Raw genomic sequence first — 10,424 nt, 5'->3', positions numbered from 1 at the left:
TATTTTTGTGGAACAGGAAGGAGAAGCATGAGCTAGTGTTTACTCTTTGGAAATTCAGTGTCTACGAAGGCCCAACAAAGCCACTTGATCCTTTTCCTGAGGAACTGAGGAAAGCGCCCTATGGAGGAAAGCGGGCTGACTCCAGATGCCTCCCAGGAGGCCCCTTGCCATTCTGAATTTGTAATTTCTTGGGTAACGGGATATTAATTTGACTTTTGGTATTTTGGTTAAAGTACCCAATGATTGAGAACACCTATCTAGTACATGCTAAGAAATTGTGAAATGTTTTTTTGTAGTGTGAATTCCAATTGGTCTTAATAATGAAAACCTGGAGTCAGGTAGAGGGGTAAATGCTGAAAGATGGCAGAAGTAAAGAAGCTAGCCAGAGCCACCTCTTATCTCCATGACTCCTCAGACCAAAAGGGGGCCAAGCTCCTGTCTCTGCCCAGCCATATCACTTCCTGTTCCTGTCTACACAGACCTCCAGACCTCTCTGGTTAACTGATGGCTAGCTCCACTCTCTGATCTTCAGGCAAGGTTTATTTGTTAGATCACAAACAAAACATCACCACAGGTTTTTAATTTAAAAATTCTTAGTTTATTGTCTATGGGAAGCTGCGAGATTGATTGGGAAAGGTCAGGGAGTAAGTAGTTCTATTGAGAGAAAGGGCCAGAGTTAGGTAAGTTTGCCTTTTCTTCCTCATGGGGAGGCTCATGTCACTCATCACTTCTTCCAACCTAGACAAGCCAGGCCTTGAGAGTCCCTGGAATTGAAGGGACTTTGGAACTGGTGCAGATGGCATTCTGGAACGTGTAAACGAGAGAAACTAAAATCTCCTGCGGCCGCCATCTTTCTTTGGCAGACCTGATAAGAGATGATAAGCCTGCTAGGGATTCAGCCCTGAGCTGCTGGAAACCATGCTGGTGTTTGACTGAGCCCCTTACTATGAGTAATGTGAAGGGGGTAATTGGAACTCTTTGTAGTGAGAGCTTGTAGATATTATGGGCCAAGGTTGTCAGTCTGCATTGTGCTGCTATGCCTGAGACTGGTATCATAGTCTGTCTTGTACTGCAACAGAATACTGCAGAAGGGACAGTTTATTTACATTTATTATTGTTTGTTTATTTGAGACAAGGTTTCTTTGGGTAGCCCTGGCTCTTCTGGAACTCACTCTGTAGACCGGGCTGGCCTTGAACTCACAGAGATCTGCCTGCCTTTGCCTCCTGAGTGCCAGAATGGATAATTTATAATAAACAGAAATCGTTTGGCTTGCTATTCTAGAGGCCTGGAAGCCTTAGATGAAGGTGCCAGCAGGTTTTATGATTCTGATTCCAAGATGGCGCTTTGAATGCTGCATTGTCCTGGGGGAGGCTGCTTCGTCAGCACATGGTAGAAGGTGGAAGAGCAAACGGGCAGGGAGGGCTGGATTTACTCTCTCCTAAGGACCTATTCCGTATATGCAGGCACAGACCTCATCCTAGATCTTACCATCTAATTTTGGAGGTGGCCACATTCAACCATAGCCACAAGGTTGAGGCCCAATTGAGAAAAGGACCCAGAAGAGCCTCAGCAAGTTTTATCAGAGAAGGAACCTTCACAAAGGGACAAGAAGACTGTCCTAGTCACTGTTCCACTGCTGTGGAGAGACACTGTGATCAAGGCAACTCTTAGGAAACAAAGCATTTAATTGGAGCTTGCTTACAGTTTCAGAGGTTAGCCCGTGATCATCATGGCAGATCCTGATCTGTAGGCCGAAGGGGAGAGAGAGACAGAGAGAGAGAGAGAGAACACAAGCACCTAGCATGGGTTTTTGACACCTCAAAGCCCACCCCTAGTGACACACTTCCTCCAACTTGGCCACACCTCCTAATCCTTCTAACCCTTTGAAAGAATTCCACTCCCTAGTGACTAAGCATTCAAAGACATGAGCCTATGAGGGTCATTCTTATTCAAACCACCACAATGACCCCAACAAAGAATGAACAGGAAAGACTATTAGAAACAATGGGTTCAGATGTCAGCTGGAGAAGGAACAGCTTATATCAGGGAGTTATAGGAGTCTTCCCCATTAATTGTTATTAATTATTCCATTAATATGAGAAGACTGGAGAGGAAGCCCTCATGGTGTTATTAATCAGCTGAGGGCAGTTTTTCTCTATTTGAATGGAAAAATCACAGAGAGGCACAGGACAAAATTTTTAATGACATCAACTCCAAGCATAGGGGGTTGGGACCCTCTGATCTTAGTGTTATAACTCCAGGGTTCAAGTGCCTCATGCCTCAGCCCCGAGATTCTCTACTTGCTTGGATCCCCAGTGGTCAGAGCTAGTGACTCTTGGTGACTTTTTAAAACTTCCTGTGGCAGACTCTGGGCTCTCCCAATGTTGGCCCCCATCTCCTGTGGTGCCAACGCTGAGTTGTCTCTTGCCTTCTCAGTCACTCAGTGTTTTGGGTCTCCTCGGTTTTTCATGCTTTCTTCTTTCCTCAGTCTTGGCTGCAAACTATTCTACAGATCTCCTTAGCTATCTGGGTGTTTCTAGTGGCAGCCCAGTGAGTTGTCTGTTCTTCATGTTACCCGTGTACCACATGTAGACAGGAATCACTTAGGTGAGGATTTATTAGGGTCTAGGCTGCAGCACTATGGGCAGGGTAGTGTGTAGGAAGGAAGTCTTCTAGTCTGTTCTGAGGAGGTAAGATGAATGTTATTTGCGTAGTCAGTCATACATCTATCCTAGCTGTCGTGGGCAGGGGAGGTGTTCTTTCCTGACCACATTGAGGACAGCTTTGAGGAGGGTACAGCAGGTGTGTGTGTGTGTGTGTGTGTGTGTATCTAGAGTAGCTGTAAGCCTGTAAATAGGATCATTTAAGGGTCACCAGAAGCTTCCATGGCCAAAGCAAAGTCTCCAGAAACAGTCACTGTCAGGAGCATTGGCCACAACAGGTGTGATGGTTCTCGTGAGGGGACAGGAGTCTCTAGGGTATCTTCAGCATTCTGAAGTCTCTTCCAAGTGTTGGCAGCTGGATCAGTCTCTCTGAGCAACTGTGAGGTTTCCCAAACAGCCACGATGGTCTATACGGCAGCTTGAGGAAGTGCTGAGAAACAAGCTGAGGACGTGGCTGCTTTGGTATCCAACTCCCAGGACTCCTAAGAAATGGCTGGGTTGATGGTGTGATGGGTAATATTGGCTGTCAACTTGATGGAATCTACAAGACAAACTTCTGGGCATGTCTGTGAGAGAGTTTCTAGATTGAGTCTTTTGAGGTGTGAAGACTCACCCTAAATTCAGACAGTGCTATTCCAATCCTGGACTGAATCAAAACAAAGAGTTGAACACCAGCATTCATTGCTCTCTGTTCCTTGACTGTGGCTGCAGTGTGACCAGCCACCTCGTGTCCCTGCCGCCACGCCTTCCCAACCATGATGGACTGGACCCTTAACTGTGAGCCAAAATAACCCTTCCACCCCTCAAGTTGTCTTGTTTAGTCCTAATGATGAGAAAAACAACTCCTAAGATGAGGGTGTGGCCACTGGGAGGGAACTTCTGGAACTGTTTACAGCCCTGCTCCACTCGGGGATCAAGGAGCTGTTCTAATACAATCTGGCCTTCTGCTAAACACAATTAGTCACCTAGTCAAGTTCCTGGGAAGAGGCAGCTTTGGCTAGGTATGGGGAAGGTTCTGACACCTGTCAGTCAAGCCAGCATATTACAATCAATCCATGTGAGTCTATTAAAAGGGTAACAGAATTTATTAAGATATAAACTGAGGAAATACACTCACAAATATAGAATGGAATAGACAGCTGAAGTTATCCTCTGATCTGATGGGGAGCGAATCCACCTCTCAGGCAGGAGCAGGGAGAAGGGGCATGTGACCCTTCTCCCTTCCCTTATAAGAGGTCACAGCAGGCACCGCCTCCTCTGGGCCCTATAGCCCAAGGTCATGGGCGGAGCAAATACCACTATACCTACAGACTGCTCATCTATGACACCTGCACATAGAGGCCAGAAGTGAAAATTGATTTCTTTCTCTACCATTTCTACCTGCTCCCCTTTTCTTTTCTTGAGACAAGAGTCTCTCTATGTAGCTCAGGCTGGCCTTGAACTCACAGATCTTCCTGCCTCTGCCTCCGAATGCTGGTGTTAAAAGTGTGCACCACCACTCCTGGCTTACTCCCCCAGTATCTCTTACTGAACTGGAGTTAACTGATTGGCTAGGTTGGCTGGCCAATGAGCTTCAGGGATCTACCTGTCTCTGATTACCCTAGCACTGGGGCTGCAGACGCATGCTACAGTGTTTGGCTTTTCTGCGAGGGCCGGGAATCTGAATTGTCCTCATGCACGTACAACCGGTGTTCTACTGACTAAGCCATCTCCCCAGCCTCAGTCTTAATTGTTCAACAGAAACAAAACAAAACATTAAGTGGTGCAGGAGACAAAGATCTGCCATGAAATAAACCTCCCCTGTCTCCACTTGGGAGCTTTTCCTAAGAATGCTTAATCCTCATCCAAGTAAACACCCCTCGGGAGGATGGGCTTCTGCTGGTCTGTCTCTTGGGAGGAAGGCAGCATGTAGATCGCTGGCATGACGGAGGATTTCAGCCAGCACAGATGCTCTTGGTTCTGTAAGGTCCGCGCTCACATTCTCTCTCCCTGCTCTTTGGGTCCGTGGTCTTGGCCTTACAGAAGCCTAAATAAACAAGTGAGTGGTGGAAGAGGGAGAAACTGAGAAGTCCACACAACACCCTCTCCACTGTTTCCACTATTTCCTGATCCTGAAGGAGGAAGAGGACTTTTTCACTGGATGAAAAGATTGTAGATTTATTTGGCAATGGTGGCGCACACCTGTAACCCCCAACCCTCAGGAAATGGATGCAGGACCATGAGTTTTAGGTTTGTCTGGAATACACAGAGAGACAAAACAGGCAAACAACCAAAGACTGGGAATGTGACTTAGTTTTGAACACTTGTCTAGCATGTGCAAGATCTTGAATTTCATCCTTAGTTCAACACACACACACACACACACACACACACACACACACACACACACACACGGGAACGAGAGACAGCACTCAGCTTTGACGTGTCACTGGATGAGATGTGAATTATCTACAGAATGAGCCTGTTACTAGATGCCTGAGCATGATGAAGGTAGTTACAGAGGCATCTATGATCACTAAGATGCCCAGGGTTCAGAAGACAGCAGCTTGGCAGAGATACAGATGAGAAAATATGATTGCCTTAGTTGATTCCAGCTTATTCAGAAGCTTGGTAACATTTTTCCAGAACATTCTTCTTTCTGTAAGAGTAAGAAAACAGGTTAGCCTTGTTCCCTGTGGAGTTCCTAGCACTAAGCCGTGCGTAAGTCGTAGAGCATGTTCAGTCAATCTTGATGTCATCTCACTGATCTGAAGTGACGATCCAGGTAAGAGCTGGTAAAGGTGTTATCAAGTCTGGTGACTCAGGAGAAGAGACTGAGGCCATACTCTGAGCCACAGGCACCCGTCCTGCCTCTGCGGCTACTAGCCTGCTACCTTGAGCATGCCACTTGAACATTTTAGGCTTCAGTATTCCGGTCTGGAAGATGAAGAGAGAATTAGATTGGTTGAATGGATTCCAAAGCAAGCTGTACCTGACAGTTATCTGTGGGGAGCATTGAAAACACAAAATACAAGGCTTGGGGTGTCTACAACAGGTTCCAGAATCTAGTTGTTGAGGATTCTTGGATAAATCTTGGTGGACACATACGTTCGTCCTTTCCCGTCACTGGGACACAATAGCTGAGAAACAGCTTCAAAGGAGGGAAGGTTTGTTTTGGCCCACGGCAGCAGAGGCCTCTGGGGAAGGAGAACATCACAGTGGCAGGGGGCTGTGGCGAAATAAAGCTGGTCCCCTTATGCCGGCCAGGAAGCAGATGGGCAGAAAGCAAGCTTGCTGGTGGGTTTCTTGCTTCTCCTGATTCTGTTCCATCTGGGCTCCCAGCCCATTGGACGGTGCCACCCACATATGGAGAAGTTCTTCAGTTACTGTTCTTAATGCCGGCGGGCTTTGGAGAGGTCCTCACAGACACACCCAAGTGCGCTTTATTACCCAAAGGATGAGACTAGTATTTAATGCCCAAGAGTGATGGAAGTAGTTACAGATCGCCTAAGAGCACCAAGGCTGCCAGGGACCAGGAAGACAGAGCGGTTTTGAAGAGATGCTGAGGAGAAAGTAAGACGGCCTTAGCTGATTCCATCTCATCCAGAAGCTCGCTGTCTCTCAGTCTAATCTAGCTGACATGGCTAGTTAACCACGGCGACAAGTCAGGCAGCGAGGAGCCTCTAGGTAGGTGATTGGTAAGTTCTGCTCCAGCTTCCAGGGTCCAAATCATGTTCCTTATCTTCCAAAAAGGGGTGGGGTGATCTTAGCTTCTGCCCCATAGGATGAACTCACAGCACACACCAAAAGCTTGAGGGAAGTTCTGGGCTCTTCCTATCAATCATAACAACAGACATTTGTCACCACTGTAGAACTGTCAGCTTTGAAATGGGTTTTAAAGCCTCAGACGTAAGGAACGCCAGATCCTTTTTGTCTCTTTTGCTGTTACACAGTTCTAGCAGAGGCCACGCGCTTTCTCCCTCCCATGTGTTTGTCATTATTGTCTCTAAAGTGTTTTCTTGTCCAATCCCACCCCCACACCATGCTTGTAGCGTTCCCCCTTATACTGGAATCACGGACATTGCTCATTCATTTTCTAGTCCTCGAGGCAACACTTCACTGGTGCCGTCTCCCATGTCCCTGAAATGAAGTCTTGGCTAGGAGAGTTCTCTGTGGGTTGCAGAACAAGTAAAACAAGGACCTGGGGCTGTGAGTCTCCATGTTTCTGTGGTCAAGGCCATGGACTGAGGGATGCTATTATTCTGAGACTGCTGACCTTGGCGACACTCAGCTTCCTGGCTGCATCTTGACTTGGCCAAACAGTTTGCGCTAGGCCAGCAGTTGTGAAATCTCCAGCAGATCTGAGTGGTACTGTTGGTCTATTTTTAGAAGTGTTGTCCTTGAGGCTACCAAGAATGGGGGTTCTGTGGTATTTCGCCGCCTCTCTCGGGCCTTGCCATCAGGGAGTTGACCTCATTTTCACTCTCCCTCAGTAACTGACTGCAGAACCATGTCTGAGCTTCTCCAGGACCCTTTCTCCTGTGTGCTCCCATGACTGAACTCCAGACACAGTGACTGTTGTCACAGTCAGAAGAAACGGAACCTGGCCTCAGGCACTGCTCCAGTACATTTCTCTATAGCCACAAAGAAGATGCTATAGACCAATGTATCCTAATTCCCTGCAGGCCTCTTCTTTTCCCAAGCTGTCAAGTAAGGGGAAAAGTCAAACTGGTAAGAGTTTATTGTAATCGGATACAAGGCAGCTATCAAAAATGTGGCTATATCCCCTACCTCTGTTCTCAGCCACCCCTTTCCTTACCACCATTATGAGACTTGACCGTTGACTATTGGTTACGTGTGAGCTTGCATTAGCTAGCTGGTCACACAGATCACTATGGTCCAGGAAAATGAGAGCACCCACAGCTTGTGTTGAGTGAATTCTGAGTAAGCCGAATGAAAACTAAGTATTGCTCATCTTCTGGTTCCATTTTCACACAGGGTTTAGAGAAGGTGGGTGTTCCCTCATGTCTGTAAATGAATTTCTACACCTTTGGCTTCAGAGTCTGGCAGACAGAGTTCCCAGGAGGGACAGGACAAAGTGTAAGGTCCAAACTGATATTTCCTGTTGTGAGTCTTGCTCTCGTCATCTGGAGAAAAGAAAATAAGAAAACATACACTACTGTGAAGCTGTAACCCAGACCCCCGTCAATCCTCTCAACCATCAAGTCAGACCTTCCTTGTATTCTGCCCTGCCCTTCAGCCACTTCTTTGTCTTAACTAAACAATTTTGCCTTGTAACCTAGTACCAGGCAGTGACATGGGCCACTGACTCCTAAAGGTACACCTGCCACCTCTTTGGGGATGAGAGGATTGACAGACCCAAGAAAGAATATGAGACTTTGACTCATTAACAACCTCACAGCGAAATGGATTTTAGTTTTCATACATTTTCTTTTTATGCCCCAAATGTTATGAAATAAAAATCAGGGCTTCAGCTTGTTTCAAGACTGAACCCCTTTGCCTCTAGCCAGTTGGGTAGTGCTTCGTTCAGATTTAATTCGGTGATTTTGTTTTATTTGATATACCACCTCTGTTCCACATAGTCTGTTGCTTTTTCACTCAGCGATACCTGGCTCAGCAGGTGATTTGGCTTCAGTTATAGATGCTGGTTTATTGAGGTTGGGACATACAGATTATAGGGGTAGACCAGATGTCCAAGCAGGTGGTTGGTATGTTCCTCAAGATACTTAAAAACATTGGGAATAAGAGACCTACTTAAAAATATTAGGAGAGTGGATTTCTGGCCTTTTGACAAGGCAGCAGGCCTGGTCCCGCTGTGGGCACAGCTGAGCCCTCAGGTGCCTGGCTGGTGTGACGTTTGCTGCTTGGGGCTTGCTTGTATTCGGCGCACTGTTCACCACCACGCTTGAACTCTTAGCCTTTCCATGGCTTCTGGGATGAAAGCAGGCATCATTTCCATGGCCCACAGGCCTGGGCAACTTAATTCATGCCTGCCTCTCTGACTACACCTTGTTTCTTATAGGAATAGCAAATGTACATCCTGTTGCTAACCTCGTCTCCGATTTTCCCCTTTTCTATCACAATGCCGAGAGAAGGTACTGTTATTGTCCCTCCTGCAGGGGAAGGAACTGAGGGACAAAGAAGCCCCATCACTTGTCCAAGAGCACATGGCTGAGATGAGTGGGGACCGGGACTCACACCCAGGCAGCCAGACCCTCAGGGACCTCACCCCGCCTTCAGGTGCTAAGGTCTTTTCTCCACAGGCTGACGGCTCCTGTTCCCCACGAGGGCTTTCCTCCCACTGTTCCTCTTCCTTTGGCTCTGCCTCAAATGCTGCTTCCTCAGGGAGGCCTGCTGGCATTCAGACTTCTAGATCATAGGGTTTGGTGATCTCAAGTGGTACCCTCCAACAGGAACACCTGAGACAAAGGGACGCTGCCTTCGCGCCATGCAGTGAGGAGGAGCTGTACTTGTTGTACTTGGCTTGTGTGAATGTAGAGTGGATTTGTTCATTTTGTTTAATTCCAATAAAGTATAGTTTAAATCAGCACAGCTGTGGAGCGTTCACCTGTTTGGGATTATATCCCCTGGAGCTCTAGTTGGAAGGGTAGACACAGTGGTTGCTGCTGTCCATACCATCCTTTACCCCTTCCTCTGCGCCTGTCCCATGCTTGGTGAAGGAGCCACTTCACCTTGTCTCCATCAGAGGACAATGAGGACAGGAACCATCTGAAACCTCAGAACAGGAGGTGACAGGAGGTGAAGTATTGGCAGCATGGTCACTGGTGTCAGAGCCAGGTGTGAACCCAGCTCTCAAAGTCATGCGGCCCTCAGGTTTCCCACTGGGGAAATGGGAGATTTTCTGCCTCAGAGGATCGCTCTGCAGAATAAGTGAGGGTTGAGGTGGAAGTTCAGAAGGCAACGCGCTGGTTCTGCAAACACGAAGACCAGAGTTTGATCCCTAGAACAAGTTAAAAAAGGCAAGAGGTGGCGGGGCTTCTTGTAATCCTGGGAGATGGAGATGAGAGGGTCCTGGGGGGCTGATTGCACTTCCAGCCTAGCTTATTTGATGAGTTCCAGGCTAGTGAGATTCTGTCTTTAAAAAAAAAAAAAAAAAAGTGGATGGTTCCTGAAGTGTGACAGCGGAGATTGTCCTGTGACCTCTGCCATCTCACACACACACACACACACACACACACACACACACACACACACACACACACACACACGCCACGATGTTTTCCATATCTTACAGCAGTTTCCCACATAGTGTTCCATTCAGCCCTCCCAGGAGGCTGACAGATGGGGGTCAGGATGTGTGGACACCTCAAGAGCACACGATAGAGACCCACTGGAGCTCAGCGGCTTCCATCCCACCGTTTGCTGTTGGTCCTGTTATGGGGAGAATCCCAGCTCAGCAGCTGCTGCTTGCCCTGTGTGCTGTTCCTCTGTCTGCAGGAAAGAGATCCATGGTATGAGGCCCTATGGGGCAGCTCTGGACAGCTTCGGTCTTTGTGGGGCTCTGTGGGGCTGAGCCTGGTGGAGCAGACAGGCCGCTCCTCCACAGAGGCTCAGAGGCCCAGAAGCCTGGGACAAGCACAGTGCCAGGTGTCCCTGAATGGCTCTGGTGACCCCACTGTGGCCTTTGACCTTTCATGGACTCAGTGGGTCACATAAGCCTGTCCAGCTTGGTGATGTCAGCCTCTCTTGCCTCAGTCAGGGTGGCCTGCCTTCACCCTCCATGAAGACCCCTCCTTGAG

The 10,424-nt window shown here is 47.9% G+C and overlaps 1 long non-coding RNA gene across 1 annotated transcript in view; it reads right to left on the bottom strand.

Moving 5' to 3' along the window:
• Positions 1 to 387: 387 nt before the first annotated feature.
• LOC128119579 (uncharacterized) overlaps positions 388 to 10,424 on the bottom strand; it is a 48,531-nt gene continuing 38,494 nt past the window's right edge. The window contains exon 3 of the long non-coding RNA XR_008221573.1: positions 388 to 7,790. This is a non-coding gene — a long non-coding RNA (uncharacterized LOC128119579). The remainder of the gene's footprint in view (positions 7,791 to 10,424) is intronic.

This window comes from Peromyscus californicus, unplaced genomic scaffold (genome assembly GCF_007827085.1).
Source record: "Peromyscus californicus insignis strain IS unplaced genomic scaffold, ASM782708v3 Scaffold_24__1_contigs__length_46423439, whole genome shotgun sequence".
Classification (NCBI taxonomy): Eukaryota; Metazoa; Chordata; class Mammalia; order Rodentia; family Cricetidae; genus Peromyscus; species Peromyscus californicus.
Note: the sequence above shows the minus strand (reverse complement) of the source record. Positions and strands in the feature narration are given on the sequence as shown.